This window comes from Vicugna pacos, chromosome 14, assembly GCF_048564905.1.
Source record: "Vicugna pacos chromosome 14, VicPac4, whole genome shotgun sequence".
NCBI lineage: Eukaryota > Metazoa > Chordata > Mammalia > Artiodactyla > Camelidae > Vicugna > Vicugna pacos.
The window spans coordinates 33,093,051-33,114,346 of NC_133000.1; positions in this window are offsets into that span (position 1 = coordinate 33,093,051).

Here is a 21,296-nt window from a genome sequence, read left to right on the forward strand (position 1 = left end):
GGACGGCTTTCACACACACTTATCTCTCAGAACTGAGCATGTGGAGAGAAGTTCGTTCATCCAGCACCAAGGGAACGGGTTGCAGGAGAAACACTTTCTCTGGTTTCTGAGTCTGTTTCCTGGTGCCGGTTTGAAGTGCCTGCCATTTTCACTGTAAAACCGAGTTGAAGCTTGTACCTCCCCATATGTATGTATGGAGTGGAGTTGGCAACTGAAAAGAAACTTTGTGTTCCCTTCAAACTAGGTGAAGGACGGCTTTCACACACACTTATCTCTCAGAACTGAGCATGTGGAGAGACGTTCATTCATCCAGCACCAAGGGAACGGTTTGCAGGAGAAACACTTACTCTGGTTTCTCAGTCTGTTTCCTAGTGCCGGTTTGAAGTGCCTGCCGTTTTCACTGTAAATCCTAATTAGAGCTTGTACCTCCCCATATATATGTATGGAGTGGAGTTGGCAACTGAAAAGAAACTTTGTGTTCCCTTCAAGCTAGGTGAAGGACGGCTTTCACACACACTTATCTCTCAGAACTGAGCATGTGGAGAGACGTTGGTTCATCCAGCACCAAGGGAAAGGGTTGCAGGAGAAACACTTACTCTGGTTTCTCAGTCTGTTTCCTAGTGCCGGTTTGAAGTGCCTGCCGTTTTCACTGTAAAACCGAGTTGGAGCTTGTACCTCCCCATACATATGTATGGAGTGGAGTTGGCAACTGAAAAGAAACTTTGTGTTCCCTTCAAGCTAGGTGAAGGACGGCTTTCACACACACTTATCTCTCAGAACTGAGCATGTGGAGAGACGTTCGTTCATCCAGCACCAAGGGAACGGGTTGCAGGAGAAACATTTACTCTGGTTTCTCAGTCTGTTTCCTAGTGCCGGTTTGAAGTGCCTGCCGTTTTCACTGTAAAACCGAGTTGGAGCTTGTACCTCCCCATACATATGTATGGAGTGGAGTTGGCAACTGAAAAGAAACTTTGTGTTCCCTTCAAGCTAGGTGAAGGACGGCTTTCACACACACTTATCTCTCAGAACTGAGCATGTGGAGAGACGTTCGTTCATCCAGCACCAAGGGAACGGGTTGCAGGAGAAACACTTACTCTAGTTTCTGAGTCTGTTTCCTGGTGCCGGTTTGAAGTGCCTGCCATTTTCACAGTAAAACCGAGTTGGAGCTTGTACCTCCCCATATGTATGTATGGAGTGGAGTTGGCAACTGAAAAGAAACTTTGTGTTCCCTTCAAGCTAGGTGAAGGACGGCTTTCACACACACTTAACTCTCAGAACTGAGCATGTGGAGAGACGTTCGTTCATCCAGCACCAAGGGAACGGTTTGCAGGAGAAGCACTTACTCTGGTTTCTGAGTCTGTTTCCTAGTGCCGGTTTGAAGTGCCTGCCGTTTTCAGTGTAAAACCGAGTGGGAGCTTGTTCCTCCCCATATAAATGTATGGAGTGGATTTGGCAACTGAAAAGAAACTTTGTGTTCCCTTCAAGCTAGGTGAAGGACGGTTTTCACACACACTTATCTCTCAGAACTGAGCATGTGGAGAGACGTTCGTTCATCCAGGACCAAGGGAACGGGTTGCAGGAGAAACATTTACTCTGGTTTCTCAGTCTGTTTCCTAGTGCCGGTTTGAAGTGCCTGCCGTTTTCACTGTAAAACCGAGTTGGAGCTTGTACCTCCCCATACATATGTATGGAGTGGAGTTGGCAACTGAAAAGAAACTTTGTGTTCCCTTCAAGCTAGGTGAAGGACGGCTTTCACACACACTTTTCTCTCAGAACTGAGCATGTGGAGAGACGTTCGTTCATTCAGCACCAAGGGAACGGGTTGCAGGAGAAACATATACTCTGGTTTCTCAGTCTGTTTTCTAGTGTCGGTTTGAAGTGCCTGCCGTTTTCACTGTAAAACCGAGTTGGAGCTTGTACCTCCCCATACATATGTATGGAGTGGAGTTGGCAACTGAAAAGAAACTTTGTGTTCCCTTCAAGCTAGGTGAAGGACGGCTTTCACACACACTTATCTCTCAGAACTGAGCATGTGGAGAGACGTTCGTTCATCCAGCACCAAGGGAACGGGTTGCAGGAGAAACACTTACTCTGGTTTCTGAGTCTGTTTCCTAGTGCCGGTTTGAAGTGCCTGCCGTTTTCACTGTAAAACCGAGTTGGAGCTTGTACCTCCCCATATATATGTATGGAGTGGAGTTGGCAACTGAAAAGAAACTTTGTGTTCCCTTCAAGCTAGGTGAAGGACGGCTTTCACACACACTTATCTCTCAGAACTGAGCATGTGGAGAGACGTTCGTTCATCCAGCACCAAGGGAACGGGTTGCAGGAGAAACACTTACTCTGGTTTCTGAGTCTGTTTCCTGGTGCCGGTTTGAAGTGCCTGCCGTTTTCACTGTAAAACCGAGTTGGAGCTTTTACCTCCCCATAAATATGTATGGAGTGGAGTTGGCAACTGAAAAGAAACTTTGTGTTCCCTTCAAGCTAGGTGAAGGACGGCTTTCACACACACTTATCTCTCAGAACTGAGCATGTGGAGAGACGTTCGTTCATCCAGCACCAAGGGAACGGGTTGCAGGAGAAACACTTACTCTGGTTTATGAGTCTGTTTCCTAGTGCCGGTTTGAAGTGCCTGCCGTTTTCACTGTAAAACCGAGTTGGAGCTTGTACCTCCCCATAAATATGTATGGAGTGGAGTTGGCAACTGAAAAGAAACTTTGTGTTCCCTTCAAGCTAGGTGAAGGACGGCTTTCACACACACTTATCTCTCAGAACTGAGCATGTGGAGAGACGTTCGTTCATCCAGCACCAAGGGAACGGGTTGCAGGAGAAACACTTACTCTGGTTTATGAGTCTGTTTCCTAGTGCCGGTTTGAAGTGCCTGCCGTTTTCACTGTAAAACCGAGTTGGAGCTTGTACCTCCCCATATATATGTATGGAGTGGAGTTGGCAACTGAAAAGAAACTTTGTGTTCCCTTCAAGCTAGGTGAAGGACGGCTTTCACACACACTTATCTCTCAGAACTGAGCATGTGGAGAGACGTTCGTTCATCCAGCACCAAGGGAACGGGTTGCAGGAGAAACACTTACTCTGGTTTCTCAGTCTGTTTCCTAGTGCCGGTTTGAAGTGCCTGCCGTTTTCACTGTAAAACCGAGTTGGAGCTTGTACCTCCCCATATATATGTATGGAGTGGAGTTGGCAACTGAAAAGAAACTTTGTGTTCCCTTCAAGCTAGGTGAAGGACGGCTTTCACACACACTTATCTCTCAGAACTGAGCATGTGGAGAGACGTTCGTTCATCCAGCACCAAGGGAACGGGTTGCAGGAGAAACACTTACTCTGGTTTCTCAGTCTGTTTCCTAGTGCCGGTTTGAAGTGCCTGCCGTTTTCACTGTAAAACCGAGTTGGAGCTTGTACCTCCCCATATATATGTATGGAGTGGAGTTGGCAACTGAAAAGAAACTTTGTGTTCCCTTCAAGCTAGGTGAAGGACGGCTTTCACACACACTTATCTCTCAGAACTGAGCATGTGGAGAGACGTTCGTTCATCCAGCACCAAGGGAACGGGTTGCAGGAGAAACACTTACTCTGGTTTCTCAGTCTGTTTCCTAGTGCCGGTTTGAAGTGCCTGCCGTTTTCACTGTAAAACCGAGTTGGAGCTTGTACCTCCCCATATATATGTATGGAGTGGAGTTGGCAACTGAAAAGAAACTATGTGTTCCCTTCAAGCTAGGTGAAGGACGGCTTTCACACACACTTATCTCTCAGAACTGAGCATGTGGAGTGACGTTCGTTCATCCAGCACCAAGAGAACGCGTTGCAGGAGAAACACTTACTCTGGATTCTGAGTCTGTTTCCTAGTGCCGGTTTGAAGTGCCTGCCGTTTTCACTGTAAAACCGAGTTGGAGCTTGTACCTCCCCATATATATGTATGGAGTGGAGTTGGCAACTGAAAAGAAACTTTGTGTTCCCTTCAAGCTAGGTGAAGGACGGCTTTCACACACACTTATCTCTCAGAACTGAGCATGTGGAGAGACGTTCGTTCATCCAGCACCAAGGGAACGGGTTGCAGGGGAAACACTTACTCTGGTTTCTGAGTCTGTTTCCTGGTGCCGGTTTGAAGTGCCTGCCGTTATCACTGTAAAACCGAGTTGGAGCTTGTACCTCCCCATATATATGTATGGAGTGGAGTTGGCAACTGAAAAGAAACTTTGTGTTCCCTTCAAGCTAGGTGAAGGACGGCTTTCACACACACTTATCTCTCAGAACTGAGCATGTGGAGAGACGTTCGTTCATCCAGCACCAAGGGAACGGGTTGCAGGAGAAACACTTACTCTGGTTTCTGAGTCTGTTTCCTAGTGCCGGTTTGAAGTGCCTGCCGTTTTCACTGTAAAACCGAGTTGGAGCTTGTACCTCCCCATATATATGTATGGAGTGGAGTTGGCAACTGAAAAGAAACTTTGTGTTCCCTTCAAGCTAGGTGAAGGACGGCTTTCACACACACTTATCTCTCAGAACTGAGCATGTGGAGAGACGTTCGTTCATCCAGCACCAAGGGAACGGGTTGCAGGAGAAACACTTACTCTGGTTTCTCAGTCTGTTTCCTAGTGCCGGTTTGAAGTGCCTGCCGTTTTCACTGTAAAACCGAGTTGGAGCTTGTACCTCCCCATATATATGTATGGAGTGGAGTTGGCAACTGAAAAGAAACTTTGTGTTCCCTTCAAGCTAGGTGAAGGACGGCTTTCACACACACTTATCTCTCAGAACTGAGCATGTGGAGAGACGTTCGTTCATCCAGCACCAAGGGAACTTGTTGCAAGAGAAACACTTACTCAGGTTTCTGAGTCTGTTTCCTAGTGCCGGTTTGAAGTGCCTGCCGTTTTCACTGTAAAACGGAGTTGGAGCTTGTACCTCCCCAAATATATGTATGGAGTGGAGTTGGCAACTGAAAAGAAACTTTGTGTTCCCTTCAAGCTAGGTGAAGGACGGCTTTCACACACACTTATCTCTCAGAACTGAGCATGTGGAGAGACGTTCGTTCATCCAGCACCAAGGGAACGGGTTGCAGGAGAAACACTTACTCTGGTTTCTCAGTCTGTTTCCTAGTGCCGGTTTGAAGTGCCTGCCGTTTTCACTGTAAAACCGAGTTGGAGCTTGTACCTCCCCATATGTATGTATGGAGTGGAGTTGGCAACTGAAAAGAAACTTTGGGTTCCCTTCAAGCTAGGTGAAGGACGGCTTTCACACACACTTATCTCTCAGAACTGAGCATGTGGAGTGACGTTCGTTCATCCAGCACCAAGAGAACGCGTTGCAGGAGAAACACTTACTCTGGATTCTGAGTCTGTTTCCTAGTGCCGGTTTGAAGTGCCTGCCGTTTTCACTGTAAAACCGAGTTGGAGCTTGTACCTCCCCATATATATGTATGGAGTGGAGTTGGCAACTGAAAAGAAACTTTGTGTTCCCTTCAAGCTATGTGAAGGACGTCTTTCACACACACTTATCTCTCAGAACTGAGCATGTGGAGAGACGTTCGTTCATCCAGCACTAAGGGAACGGGTTGCAGGAGAAACACTTACTCTGGTTTCTCAGTCTGTTTCCTAGTGCCGGTTTGAAGTGCCTGCCGTTTTCACTGTAAAACCTAGTTGGAGCTTGTACCTCCCCATACATATGTATGGAGTGGAGTTGGCAACTGAAAAGAAACTTTGTGTTCCCTTCAAGCTAGGTGAAGGACGGCTTTCACACACACTTATCTCTCAGAACTGAGCATGTGGAGAGACGTTCGTTCATCCAGCACCAAGGGAAAGGGTTGCAGGAGAAACACTTACTCTGGTTTCTGAGTCTGTTTCCTAGTGCCGGTTTGAAGTGCCTGCCGTTTTCACTGTAAAACCGAGTTGGAGCTTGTACCTCCCCATATATATATGTATGGAGTGGAGTTGGCAACTGAAAAGAAACTTTGTGTTCCCTTCAAGCTAGGTGAAGGACGGCTTTCACACACACTTATCTCTCAGAACTGAGCATGTGGAGAGACGTTCGTTCATCCAGCACCAAGGGAACGGGTTGCAGGAGAAACACTTACTCTGGTTTCTCAGTCTGTTTCCTAGTGCCGGTTTGAAGTTCCTGCCGTTTTCACTGTAAAACCGAGTTGGAGCTTGTACCTCCCCATATATATGTATGGAGTGGAGTTGGCAACTGAAAAGAAACTTTGTGTTCCCTTCAAGCTAGGTGAAGGACGGCTTTCACACACACTTATCTCTCAGAACTGAGCATGTGGAGAGACGTTCGTTCATCCAGCACCAAGGGAACGTGTTGCAGGAGAAACACTTACTCTGGTTTCTGAGTCTGTTTCCTAGTGCCGGTTTGAAGTGCCTGCCGTTTTCACTGTAAAACGGAGTTGGAGCTTGTACCTCCCCATATATATGTATGGAGTGGAGTTGGCAACTGAAAAGAAACTTTGTGTTCCCTTCAAGCTAGGTGAAGGACGGCTTTCACACACACTTATCTCTCAGAACTGAGCATGTGGAGAGACGTTCGTTCATCCAGCACCAAGGGAACGGGTTGCAGGAGAAACACTTACTCTGGTTTCTCAGTCTGTTTCCTAGTGCCGGTTTGAAGTGCCTGCCGTTTTCACTGTAAAACCGAGTTGGAGCTTTTACCTCCCCATATATATGTATGGAGTGGAGTTGGCAACTGAAAAGAAACTATGTGTTCCCTTCAAGCTAGGTGAAGGACGGCTTTCACACACACTTATCTCTCAGAACTGAGCATGTGGAGAGACGTTCGTTCATCCAGCACCAAGAGAACGCGTTGCAGGAGAAACACTTACTCTGGATTCTGAGTCTGTTTCCTAGTGCCGGTTTGAAGTGCCTGCCGTTTTCACTGTAAAACCGAGTTGGAGCTTGTACCTCCCCATATATATGTATGGAGTGGAGTTGGCAACTGAAAAGAAACTTTGTGTTCCCTTCAAGCTAGGTGAAGGACGGCTTTCACACACACTTATCTCTCAGAACTGAGCATATGGAGAGAAGTTCGTTCATCCAGCACCAAGGGAACGGGTTGCAGGAGAAACACTTACTCTGGTTTCTCAGTCTGTTTCCTAGTGCCGGTATGAAGTGCCTGCCGTTTTCACTGTAAAACCGAGTTGGAGCTTGTACCTCCCCATATATATGTATGGAGTGGAGTTGGCAACTGAAAGGAAACTTTGTGTTCCCTTCAAGCTAGGTGAAGGACGGCTTTCACACACACTTATCTCTCAGAACTGAGCATGTGGAGAGACGTTCGTTCATCCAGCACCAAGGGAACGGGTTGCAGGAGAAACACTTACTCTGGTTTCTCAGTCTGTTTCCTAGTGCCGGTTTGAAGTGCCTGCCGTTTTCACTGTAAAACCGAGTTGGAGCTTGTACCTCCCCATATATATGTATGGAGTGGAGTTGGCAACTGAAAAGAAACTTTGTGTTCCCTTCAAGCTAGGTGAAGGACGGCTTTCACACACACTTATTTCTCAGAACTGAGCATGTGGAGAGACGTTCGTTCATCCAGCACCAAGGGAACGGGTTGCAGGAGAAACACTTACTCTGGTTTCTCAGTCTGTTTCCTAGTGCCGGTTTGAAGTGCCTGCCGTTTTCACTGTAAAACCGAGGTGGAGCTTGTACCTCCCCATATATATGTATGCAGTGGATTTGGCAACTGAAAAGAAACTTGGTGTTCCCTTCAAGCTAGGTGAAGGACGGCTTTCACACACACTTATCTCTCAGAACTGAGCATGTGGAGAAACGTTCGTTCATCCAGCACCAAGAGAACGCGTTGCAGGAGAAACACTTACTCTGGTTTCTGAGTCTGTTTCCTAGTGCCGGTTTGAAGTTCCTGCCGTTTTCACTGTAAAACCGAGTTGGAGCTTGTACCTCCCCATATATATGTATGGAGTGGAGTTGGCAACTGAAAAGAAACTTTGTGTTCCCTTCAAGCTAGGTGAAGGACGGCTTTCACACACACTTATCTCTCAGAACTGAGCATGTGGAGAGACGTTCGTTCATCCAGCACCAAGGGAACGTGTTGCAGGAGAAACACTTACTCTGGTTTCTGAGTCTGTTTCCTAGTGCCGGTTTGAAGTGCCTGCCGTTTTCACTGTAAAACCGAGTTGGAGCTTGTACCTCCCCATATATATGTATGGAGTGGAGTTGGCAACTGAAAAGAAACTTTGTGTTCCCTTCAAGCTAGGTGAAGGACGGCTTTCACACACACTTATCTCTCAGAACTGAGCATGTGGAGAGACGTTCGTTCATCCAGCACCAAGGGAACGGGTTGCAGGAGAAACACTTACTCTGGTTTCTCAGTCTGTTTCCTAGTGCCGGTTTGAAGTGCCTGCCGTTTTCACTGTAAAACCGAGTTGGAGCTTTTACCTCCCCATATATATGTATGGAGTGGAGTTGGCAACTGAAAAGAAACTATGTGTTCCCTTCAAGCTAGGTGAAGGACGGCTTTCACACACACTTATCTCTCAGAACTGAGCATGTGGAGAGACGTTCGTTCATCCAGCACCAAGAGAACGCGTTGCAGGAGAAACACTTACTCTGGATTCTGAGTCTGTTTCCTAGTGCCGGTTTGAAGTGCCTGCCGTTTTCACTGTAAAACCGAGTTGGAGCTTGTACCTCCCCATATATATGTATGGAGTGGAGTTGGCAACTGAAAAGAAACTTTGTGTTCCCTTCAAGCTAGGTGAAGGACGGCTTTCACACACACTTATCTCTCAGAACTGAGCATATGGAGAGAAGTTCGTTCATCCAGCACCAAGGGAACGGGTTGCAGGAGAAACACTTACTCTGGTTTCTCAGTCTGTTTCCTAGTGCCGGTATGAAGTGCCTGCCGTTTTCACTGTAAAACCGAGTTGGAGCTTGTACCTCCCCATATATATGTATGGAGTGGAGTTGGCAACTGAAAAGAAACTTTGTGTTCCCTTCAAGCTAGGTGAAGGACGGCTTTCACACACACTTATCTCTCAGAACTGAGCATGTGGAGAGACGTTCGTTCATCCAGCACCAAGGGAACGGGTTGCAGGAGAAACACTTACTCTGGTTTCTCAGTCTGTTTCCTAGTGCCGGTTTGAAGTGCCTGCCGTTTTCACTGTAAAACCGAGTTGGAGCTTGTACCTCCCCATATATATGTATGGAGTGGAGTTGGCAACTGAAAAGAAACTTTGTGTTCCCTTCAAGCTAGGTGAAGGACGGCTTTCACACACACTTATTTCTCAGAACTGAGCATGTGGAGAGACGTTCGTTCATCCAGCACCAAGGGAACGGGTTGCAGGAGAAACACTTACTCTGGTTTCTCAGTCTGTTTCCTAGTGCCGGTTTGAAGTGCCTGCCGTTTTCACTGTAAAACCGAGGTGGAGCTTGTACCTCCCCATATATATGTATGCAGTGGATTTGGCAACTGAAAAGAAACTTGGTGTTCCCTTCAAGCTAGGTGAAGGACGGCTTTCACACACACTTATCTCTCAGAACTGAGCATGTGGAGAAACGTTCGTTCATCCAGCACCAAGAGAACGCGTTGCAGGAGAAACACTTACTCTGGTTTCTGAGTCTGTTTCCTAGTGCCGGTTTGAAGTGCCTGCCGTTTTCACTGTAAAACCGAGTTGGAGCTTGTACCTCCCCATATATATGTATGGAGTGGAGTTGGCAACTGAAAAGAAACTTTGTGTTCCCTTCAAGCTAGGTGAAGGACGGCTTTCACACACACATATCTCTCAGAACTGAGCATGTGGAGAGACCTTCGTTCATCCAGCACCAAGGGAACGGGTTGCAGGGGAAACACTTACTCTGGTTTCTCAGTCTGTTTCCTAGTGCCGGTTTGAAGTGCCTGCCGTTTTCACTGTAAAACCGAGTTGGAGCTTGTACCTCCCCATATATATGTATGGAGTGGAGTTGGCAACTGAAAAGAAACTTTGTGTTCCCTTCAAGCTAGGTGAAGGACGGCTTTCACACACACTTATCTCTCAGAACTGAGCATGTGGAGAGACGTTCGTTCATCCATCACCAAGGGAACGGTTTGCAGGAGAAACACTTACTCTGGTTTCTGAGTCTGTTTCCTAGTGCCGGTTTGAAGTGCCTGCCGTTTTCAGTGTAAAACCGAGTGGGAGCTTGTTCCTCTACATATATATGTATGGAGTGGAGTTGGCAACTGAAAAGAAACTTTGTGTTCCCTTCAAACTAGGTGAAGGACGGCTTTCACACACACTTATCTCTCAGAACTGAGCATGTGGAGAGACGTTCGTTCATCCAGCACCAAGGGAACGGGTTGCAGGAGAAACACTTACTCTGGTTTCTGAGTCTGTTTCCTAGTGCCGGTTTGAAGTGCCTGCCGTTTTCACTGTAAAACCGAGTTGGAGCTTGTACCTCCCCATACATATGTATGGAGTGGAGTTGGCAACTGAAAAGAAACTTGGTGTTCCCTTCAAGCTAGGTGAAGGACGGCTTTCACACACACTTATCTCTCAGAACTGAGCATGTGGAGAGACGTTCGTTCATCCAGCACCAAGGGAACGGGTTGCAGGAGAAACACTTACTCTGGTTTCTCAGTCTGTTTCCTGGTGCCGGTTTGAATTGCCTGCCGTTTTCACTGTAAAACCGAGTTGGAGCTTGTACCTCCCCATATATATGTATGGAGTGGAGTTGGCAACTGAAAAGAAACTTTGTGTTCCCTTCAAGCTAGGTGAAGGACGGCTTTCACACACACTTATCTTTCAGAACTGAGCATGTGGAGAGACGTTCGTTCATCCAGCACCAAGGGAACGGGTTGCAGGAGAAACACTTACTCTGGTTTCTCAGTCTGTTTCCTAGTGCCGGTTTGAAGTGCCTGCCGTTTTCACTGTAAAACCGAGTTGGAGCTTGTACCTCCCCATATATATGTATGGAGTGGAGTTGGCAACTGAAAAGAAACTTTGTGTTCCCTTCAAGATAGGTGAAGGACGGCTTTCACACACACTTATTTCTCAGAACTGAGCATGTGGAGAGACGTTCGTTCATCCAGCACCAAGGGAACGGGTTGCAGGAGAAACACTTACTCTGGTTTCTCAGTCTGTTTCCTAGTGCCGGTTTGAAGTGCCTGCCGTTTTCACTGTAAAACCGTGGTGGAGCTTGTACCTCCCCATATATATGTATGCAGTGGAGTTGGCAACTGAAAAGAAACTTGGTGTTCCCTTCAAGCTAGGTGAAGGACGGCTTTCACACACACTTATCTCTCAGAACTGAGCATGTGGAGAAACGTTCGTTCATCCAGCACCAAGAGAACGCGTTGCAGGAGAAACACTTACTCTGGTTTCTGAGTCTGTTTCCTAGTGCCGGTTTGAAGTGCCTGCCGTTTTCACTGTAAAACCGAGTTGGAGCTTGTACCTCCCCATATATATATGTATGGAGTGGAGTTGGCAACTGAAAAGAAACTTTGTGTTCCCTTCAAGCTAGGTGAAGGACGGCTTTCACACACACTTATCTCTCAGAACTGAGCATGTGGAGAGACGTTCGTTCATCCAGCACCAAGGGAACGGGTTGCAGGAGAAACACTTACTCTGGTTTCTCAGTCTGTTTCCTAGTGCCGGTTTGAAGTTCCTGCCGTTTTCACTGTAAAACCGAGTTGGAGCTTGTACCTCCCCATATATATGTATGGAGTGGAGTTGGCAACTGAAAAGAAACTTTGTGTTCCCTTCAAGCTAGGTGAAGGACGGCTTTCACACACACTTATCTCTCAGAACTGAGCATGTGGAGAGACGTTCGTTCATCCAGCACCAAGGGAACGTGTTGCAGGAGAAACACTTACTCTGGTTTCTGAGTCTGTTTCCTAGTGCCGGTTTGAAGTGCCTGCCGTTTTCACTGTAAAACGGAGTTGGAGCTTGTACCTCCCCATATATATGTATGGAGTGGAGTTGGCAACTGAAAAGAAACTTTGTGTTCCCTTCAAGCTAGGTGAAGGACGGCTTTCACACACACTTATCTCTCAGAACTGAGCATGTGGAGAGACGTTCGTTCATCCAGCACCAAGGGAACGGGTTGCAGGAGAAACACTTACTCTGGTTTCTCAGTCTGTTTCCTAGTGCCGGTTTGAAGTGCCTGCCGTTTTCACTGTAAAACCGAGTTGGAGCTTTTACCTCCCCATATATATGTATGGAGTGGAGTTGGCAACTGAAAAGAAACTATGTGTTCCCTTCAAGCTAGGTGAAGGACGGCTTTCACACACACTTATCTCTCAGAACTGAGCATGTGGAGAGACGTTCGTTCATCCAGCACCAAGAGAACGCGTTGCAGGAGAAACACTTACTCTGGATTCTGAGTCTGTTTCCTAGTGCCGGTTTGAAGTGCCTGCCGTTTTCACTGTAAAACCGAGTTGGAGCTTGTACCTCCCCATATATATGTATGGAGTGGAGTTGGCAACTGAAAAGAAACTTTGTGTTCCCTTCAAGCTAGGTGAAGGACGGCTTTCACACACACTTATCTCTCAGAACTGAGCATATGGAGAGAAGTTCGTTCATCCAGCACCAAGGGAACGGGTTGCAGGAGAAACACTTACTCTGGTTTCTCAGTCTGTTTCCTAGTGCCGGTATGAAGTGCCTGCCGTTTTCACTGTAAAACCGAGTTGGAGCTTGTACCTCCCCATATATATGTATGGAGTGGAGTTGGCAACTGAAAGGAAACTTTGTGTTCCCTTCAAGCTAGGTGAAGGACGGCTTTCACACACACTTATCTCTCAGAACTGAGCATGTGGAGAGACGTTCGTTCATCCAGCACCAAGGGAACGGGTTGCAGGAGAAACACTTACTCTGGTTTCTCAGTCTGTTTCCTAGTGCCGGTTTGAAGTGCCTGCCGTTTTCACTGTAAAACCGAGTTGGAGCTTGTACCTCCCCATATATATGTATGGAGTGGAGTTGGCAACTGAAAAGAAACTTTGTGTTCCCTTCAAGCTAGGTGAAGGACGGCTTTCACACACACTTATTTCTCAGAACTGAGCATGTGGAGAGACGTTCGTTCATCCAGCACCAAGGGAACGGGTTGCAGGAGAAACACTTACTCTGGTTTCTCAGTCTGTTTCCTAGTGCCGGTTAGAAGTGCCTGCCGTTTTCACTGTAAAACCGAGGTGGAGCTTGTACCTCCCCATATATATGTATGCAGTGGATTTGGCAACTGAAAAGAAACTTGGTGTTCCCTTCAAGCTAGGTGAAGGACGGCTTTCACACACACTTATCTCTCAGAACTGAGCATGTGGAGAAACGTTCGTTCATCCAGCACCAAGAGAACGCGTTGCAGGAGAAACACTTACTCTGGTTTCTGAGTCTGTTTCCTAGTGCCGGTTTGAAGTTCCTGCCGTTTTCACTGTAAAACCGAGTTGGAGCTTGTACCTCCCCATATATATGTATGGAGTGGAGTTGGCAACTGAAAAGAAACTTTGTGTTCCCTTCAAGCTAGGTGAAGGACGGCTTTCACACACACTTATCTCTCAGAACTGAGCATGTGGAGAGACGTTCGTTCATCCAGCACCAAGGGAACGTGTTGCAGGAGAAACACTTACTCTGGTTTCTGAGTCTGTTTCCTAGTGCCGGTTTGAAGTGCCTGCCGTTTTCACTGTAAAACGGAGTTGGAGCTTGTACCTCCCCATATATATGTATGGAGTGGAGTTGGCAACTGAAAAGAAACTTTGTGTTCCCTTCAAGCTAGGTGAAGGACGGCTTTCACACACACTTATCTCTCAGAACTGAGCATGTGGAGAGACGTTCGTTCATCCAGCACCAAGGGAACGGGTTGCAGGAGAAACACTTACTCTGGTTTCTCAGTCTGTTTCCTAGTGCCGGTTTGAAGTGCCTGCCGTTTTCACTGTAAAACCGAGTTGGAGCTTTTACCTCCCCATATATATGTATGGAGTGGAGTTGGCAACTGAAAAGAAACTATGTGTTCCCATCAAGCTAGGTGAAGGACGGCTTTCACACACACTTATCTCTCAGAACTGAGCATGTGGAGAGACGTTCGTTCATCCAGCACCAAGAGAACGCGTTGCAGGAGAAACACTTACTCTGGATTCTGAGTCTGTTTCCTAGTGCCGGTTTGAAGTGCCTGCCGTTTTCACTGTAAAACCGAGTTGGAGCTTGTACCTCCCCATATATATGTATGGAGTGGAGTTGGCAACTGAAAAGAAACTTTGTGTTCCCTTCAAGCTAGGTGAAGGACGGCTTTCACACACACTTATCTCTCAGAACTGAGCATATGGAGAGAAGTTCGTTCATCCAGCACCAAGGGAACGTGTTGCAGGAGAAACACTTACTCTGGTTTCTCAGTCTGTTTCCTAGTGCCGGTATGAAGTGCCTGCCGTTTTCACTGTAAAACCGAGTTGGAGCTTGTACCTCCCCATATATATGTATGGAGTGGAGTTGGCAACTGAAAAGAAACTTTGTGTTCCCTTCAAGCTAGGTGAAGGACGGCTTTCACACACACTTATCTCTCAGAACTGAGCATGTGGAGAGACGTTCGTTCATCCAGCACCAAGGGAACGGGTTGCAGGAGAAACACTTACTCTGGTTTCTCAGTCTGTTTCCTAGTGCCGGTTTGAAGTGCCTGCCGTTTTCACTGTAAAACCGAGTTGGAGCTTGTACCTCCCCATATATATGTATGGAGTGGAGTTGGCAACTGAAAAGAAACTTTGTGTTCCCTTCAAGCTAGGTGAAGGACGGCTTTCACACACACTTATTTCTCAGAACTGAGCATGTGGAGAGACGTTCGTTCATCCAGCACCAAGGGAACGGGTTGCAGGAGAAACACTTACTCTGGTTTCTCAGTCTGTTTCCTAGTGCCGGTTTGAAGTGCCTGCCGTTTTCACTGTAAAACCGAGGTGGAGCTTGTACTTCCCCATATATATGTATGCAGTGGATTTGGCAACTGAAAAGAAACTTGGTGTTCCCTTCAAGCTAGGTGAAGGACGGCTTTCACACACACTTATCTCTCAGAACTGAGCATGTGGAGAAACGTTCGTTCATCCAGCACCAAGAGAACGCGTTGCAGGAGAAACACTTACTCTGGTTTCTGAGTCTGTTTCCTAGTGCCGGTTTGAAGTGCCTGCCGTTTTCACTGTAAAACCGAGTTGGAGCTTGTACCTCCCCATATATATGTATGGAGTGGAGTTGGCAACTGAAAAGAAACTTTGTGTTCCCTTCAAGCTAGGTGAAGGACGGCTTTCACACACACATATCTCTCAGAACTGAGCATGTGGAGAGACCTTCGTTCATCCAGCACCAAGGGAACGGGTTGCAGGAGAAACACTTACTCTGGTTTCTCAGTCTGTTTCCTAGTGCCGGTTTGAAGTGCCTGCCGTTTTCACTGTAAAACCGAGTTGGAGCTTGTACCTCCCCATATATATGTATGGAGTGGAGTTGGCAACTGAAAAGAAACTTTGTGTTCCCTTCAAGCTAGGTGAAGGACGGCTTTCACACACACTTATCTCTCAGAACTGAGCATGTGGAGAGACGTTCGTTCATCCATCACCAAGGGAACGGTTTGCAGGAGAAACACTTACTCTGGTTTCTGAGTCTGTTTCCTAGTGCCGGTTTGAAGTGCCTGCCGTTTTCAGTGTAAAACCGAGTGGGAGCTTGTTCCTCTACATATATATGTATGGAGTGGAGTTGGCAACTGAAAAGAAACTTTGTGTTCCCTTCAAACTAGGTGAAGGACGGCTTTCACACACACTTATCTCTCAGAACTGAGCATGTGGAGAGACGTTCGTTCATCCAGCACCAAGGGAACGTGTTGCAGGAGAAACACTTACTCTGGTTTCTGAGTCTGTTTCCTAGTGCCGGTTTGAAGTGCCTGCCGTTTTCACTGTAAAACGGAGTTGGAGCTTGTACCTCCCCATATATATGTATGGAGTGGAGTTGGCAACTGAAAAGAAACTTTGTGTTCCCTTCAAGCTAGGTGAAGGACGGCTTTCACACACACTTATCTCTCAGAACTGAGCATGTGGAGAGACGTTCGTTCATCCAGCACCAAGGGAACGGGTTGCAGGAGAAACACTTACTCTGGTTTCTCAGTCTGTTTCCTAGTGCCGGTTTGAAGTGCCTGCCGTTTTCACTGTAAAACCGAGTTGGAGCTTTTACCTCCCCATATATATGTATGGAGTGGAGTTGGCAACTGAAAAGAAACTATGTGTTCCCATCAAGCTAGGTGAAGGACGGCTTTCACACACACTTATCTCTCAGAACTGAGCATGTGGAGAGACGTTCGTTCATCCAGCACCAAGAGAACGCGTTGCAGGAGAAACACTTACTCTGGATTCTGAGTCTGTTTCCTAGTGCCGGTTTGAAGTGCCTGCCGTTTTCACTGTAAAACCGAGTTGGAGCTTGTACCTCCCCATATATATGTATGGAGTGGAGTTGGCAACTGAAAAGAAACTTTGTGTTCCCTTCAAGCTAGGTGAAGGACGGCTTTCACACACACTTATCTCTCAGAACTGAGCATATGGAGAGAAGTTCGTTCATCCAGCACCAAGGGAACGTGTTGCAGGAGAAACACTTACTCTGGTTTCTCAGTCTGTTTCCTAGTGCCGGTATGAAGTGCCTGCCGTTTTCACTGTAAAACCGAGTTGGAGCTTGTACCTCCCCATATATATGTATGGAGTGGAGTTGGCAACTGAAAAGAAACTTTGTGTTCCCTTCAAGCTAGGTGAAGGACGGCTTTCACACACACTTATCTCTCAGAACTGAGCATGTGGAGAGACGTTCGTTCATCCAGCACCAAGGGAACGGGTTGCAGGAGAAACACTTACTCTGGTTTCTCAGTCTGTTTCCTAGTGCCGGTTTGAAGTGCCTGCCGTTTTCACTGTAAAACCGAGTTGGAGCTTGTACCTCCCCATATATATGTATGGAGTGGAGTTGGCAACTGAAAAGAAACTTTGTGTTCCCTTCAAGCTAGGTGAAGGACGGCTTTCACACACACTTATTTCTCAGAACTGAGCATGTGGAGAGACGTTCGTTCATCCAGCACCAAGGGAACGGGTTGCAGGAGAAACACTTACTCTGGTTTCTCAGTCTGTTTCCTAGTGCCGGTTTGAAGTGCCTGCCGTTTTCACTGTAAAACCGAGGTGGAGCTTGTACTTCCCCATATATATGTATGCAGTGGATTTGGCAACTGAAAAGAAACTTGGTGTTCCCTTCAAGCTAGGTGAAGGACGGCTTTCACACACACTTATCTCTCAGAACTGAGCATGTGGAGAAACGTTCGTTCATCCAGCACCAAGAGAACGCGTTGCAGGAGAAACACTTACTCTGGTTTCTGAGTCTGTTTCCTAGTGCCGGTTTGAAGTGCCTGCCGTTTTCACTGTAAAACCGAGTTGGAGCTTGTACCTCCCCATATATATGTATGGAGTGGAGTTGGCAACTGAAAAGAAACTTTGTGTTCCCTTCAAGCTAGGTGAAGGACGGCTTTCACACACACATATCTCTCAGAACTGAGCATGTGGAGAGACCTTCGTTCATCCAGCACCAAGGGAACGGGTTGCAGGAGAAACACTTACTCTGGTTTCTCAGTCTGTTTCCTAGTGCCGGTTTGAAGTGCCTGCCGTTTTCACTGTAAAACCGAGTTGGAGCTTGTACCTCCCCATATATATGTATGGAGTGGAGTTGGCAACTGAAAAGAAACTTTGTGTTCCCTTCAAGCTAGGTGAAGGACGGCTTTCACACACACTTATCTCTCAGAACTGAGCATGTGGAGAGACGTTCGTTCATCCATCACCAAGGGAACGGTTTGCAGGAGAAACACTTACTCTGGTTTCTGAGTCTGTTTCCTAGTGCCGGTTTGAAGTGCCTGCCGTTTTCAGTGTAAAACCGAGTGGGAGCTTGTTCCTCTACATATATATGTATGGAGTGGAGTTGGCAACTGAAAAGAAACTTTGTGTTCCCTTCAAACTAGGTGAAGGACGGCTTTCACACACACTTATCTCTCAGAACTGAGCATGTGGAGAGACGTTCGTTCATCCAGCACCAAGGGAACGGGTTGCAGGAGAAACACTTACTCTGGTTTCTGAGTCTGTTTCCTAGTGCCGGTTTGAAGTGCCTGCCGTTTTCACTGTAAAACCGAGTTGGAGCTTGTACCTCCCCATACATATGTATGGAGTGGAGTTGGCAACTGAAAAGAAACTTGGTGTTCCCTTCAAGCTAGGTGAAGGACGGCTTTCACACACACTTATCTCTCAGAACTGAGCATGTGGAGAGACGTTCGTTCATCCAGCACCAAGGGAACGGGTTGCAGGAGAAACACTTACTCTGGTTTCTCAGTCTGTTTCCTGGTGCCGGTTTGAATTGCCTGCCGTTTTCACTGTAAAACCGAGTTGGAGCTTGTACCTCCCCATATATATGTATGGAGTGGAGTTGGCAACTGAAAAGAAACTTTGTGTTCCCTTCAAGCTAGGTGAAGGACGGCTTTCACACACACTTATCTTTCAGAACTGAGCATGTGGAGAGACGTTCGTTCATCCAGCACCAAGGGAACGGGTTGCAGGAGAAACACTTACTCTGGTTTCTCAGTCTGTTTCCTAGTGCCGGTTTGAAGTGCCTGCCGTTTTCACTGTAAAACCGAGTTGGAGCTTGTACCACCCCATATATATGTATGGAGTGGAGTTGGCAACTGAAAAGAAACTTTGTGTTCCCTTCAAGATAGGTGAAGGACGGCTTTCACACACACTTATTTCTCAGAACTGAGCATGTGGAGAGACGTTCGTTCATCCAGCACCAAGGGAACGGGTTGCAGGAGAAACACTTACTCTGGTTTCTCAGTCTGTTTCCTAGTGCCGGTTTGAAGTGCCTGCCGTTTTCACTGTAAAACCGTGGTGGAGCTTGTACCTCCCCATATATATGTATGCAGTGGAGTTGGCAACTGAAAAGAAACTTGGTGTTCCCTTCAAGCTAGGTGAAGGACGGCTTTCACACACACTTATCTCTCAGAACTGAGCATGTGGAGAAACGTTCGTTCATCCAGCACCAAGAGAACGCGTTGCAGGAGAAACACTTACTCTGGTTTCTGAGTCTGTTTCCTAGTGCCGGTTTGAAGTGCCTGCCGTTTTCACTGTAAAACCGAGTTGGAGCTTGTACCTCCCCATATATATGTATGGAGTGGAGTTGGCAACTGAAAAGAAACTTTGTGTTCCCTTCAAGCTAGGTGAAGGACGGCTTTCACACACACATATCTCTCAGAACTGAGCATGTGGAGAGACCTTCGTTCATCCAGCACCAAGGGAACGGGTTGCAGGAGAAACACTTACTCTGGTTTCTCAGTCTGTTTCCTAGTGCCGGTTTGAAGTGCCTGCCGTTTTCACTGTAAAACCGAGTTGGAGCTTGTACCTCCCCATATATATGTATGGAGTGGAGTTGGCAACTGAAAAGAAACTTTGTGTTCCCTTCAAGCTAGGTGAAGGACGGCTTTCCCACAAACTTATCTCTCAGAACTGAGCATGTTGAGAGACGTTCATTCATCCAGCACCAAGGGAACGGGTTGCAGGAGAAACACTTACTCTGGTTTCTCAGTCTGTTTCCTAGTGCCGGTTTGAAGTGCCTGCCGTTTTCACTGTAAATCCTAATTGGAGCTTGTACCTCCCCATATATATGTATGGAGTGGAGTTGGCAACTGAAAAGAAACTTTGTGTTCCCTTCAAGCTAGGTGAAGGACGGCTTTCACACACACTTATCTCTCAGAACTGAGCATGTGGAGAGACGTTCGTTCATCCATCACCAAGGGAACGGTTTGCAGGAGAAACACTTACTCTGGTTTCTGAGTCTGTTTCCTAGTGCCGGTTTGAAGTGCCTGCCGTTTTCAGTGTAAAACCGAGTGGGAGCTTGTTCCTCTACATATATATGTATGGAGTGGAGTTGGCAACTGAAAAGAAACTTTGTGTTCCCTTCAAACTAGGTGAAGGACGGCTTTCACACACACTTATCTCTCAGAACTGAGCATGTGGAGAGACGTTCGTTCATCCAGCACCAAGGGAACGGGTTGCAGGAGAAACACTTACTCTGGTTTCTGAGTCTGTTTCCTAGTGCCGGTTTGAAGTGCCTGCCGTTTTCACTGTAAAACCGAGTTGGAGCTTGTACCTCCCCATACATATGTATGGAGTGGAGTTGGCAACTGAAAAGAAACTTGGTGTTCCCTTCAAGCTAGGTGAAGGACGGCTTTCACACACACTTATCTCTCAGAACTGAGCATGTGGAGAGACGTTCGTTCATCCAGCACCAAGGGAACGGGTTGCAGGAGAAACACTTACTCTGGTTTCTCAGTCTGTTTCCTGGTGCCGGTTTGAATTGCCTGCCGTTTTCACTGTAAAACCGAGTTGGAGCTTGTACCTCCCCATATATATGTATGGAGTGGAGTTGGCAACTGAAAAGAAACTTTGTGTTCCCTTCAAGCTAGGTGAAGGACGGCTTTCACACACACTTATCTTTCAGAACTGAGCATGTGGAGAGACGTTCGTTCATCCAGCACCAAGGGAACGGGTTGCAGGAGAAACACTTACTCTGGTTTCTCAGTCTGTTTCCTAGTGCCGGTTTGAAGTGCCTGCCGTTTTCACTGTAAAACCGAGTTGGAGCTTGTACCTCCCCATATATATGTATGGAGTGGAGTTGGCAACTGAAAAGAAACTTTGTGTTCCCTTCAAGCTAGGTGAAGGACGGCTTTCACACACACTTATCTCTCAGAACTGAGCAGGTGGAGAGACGTTCGTTCATCCAGCACCAAGGGAACGGGTTGCAGGAGAAACACTTACTCTGGTTTCTGAGTCTGTTTCCTAGTGCCGGATTGAAGTGCCTGCCGTTTTCACTGTAAAACCGAGTTGGAGCTTGTACCTCCCCATATATATATATGGAGTGGAGTTGGCAACTGAAAAGAAACTTTGTGTTCCCTTCAAGCTAGGTGAAGGACGGCTTTCACACACACTTATCTCTCAGAACTGAGCATGTGGAAAGACATTCGTTCATCCAGCACCAAGGGAACGGGTTGCAGGAGAAACAATTACTCTGGTTTCTCAGTCTGTTTCCTAGTGCCGGTTTGAAGTGCCTGCCGTTTTCACTGTAAAACCGAGTTGGAGCTTGTACCTCCCCATATATATGTATGGATTGGAGTTGGCAACTGAAAAGAAACTTTGTGTTCCCTTCAAGCTAGGTGAAGGACGGCTTTCACACACACTTATCTCTCAGAACTGAGCATGTGGAGAGACGTTCGTTCATCCAGCACCAAGGGAACGGTTTGCAGGAGAAACACTTACTCTGGTTTCTGAGTCTGTTTCCTAGTGCC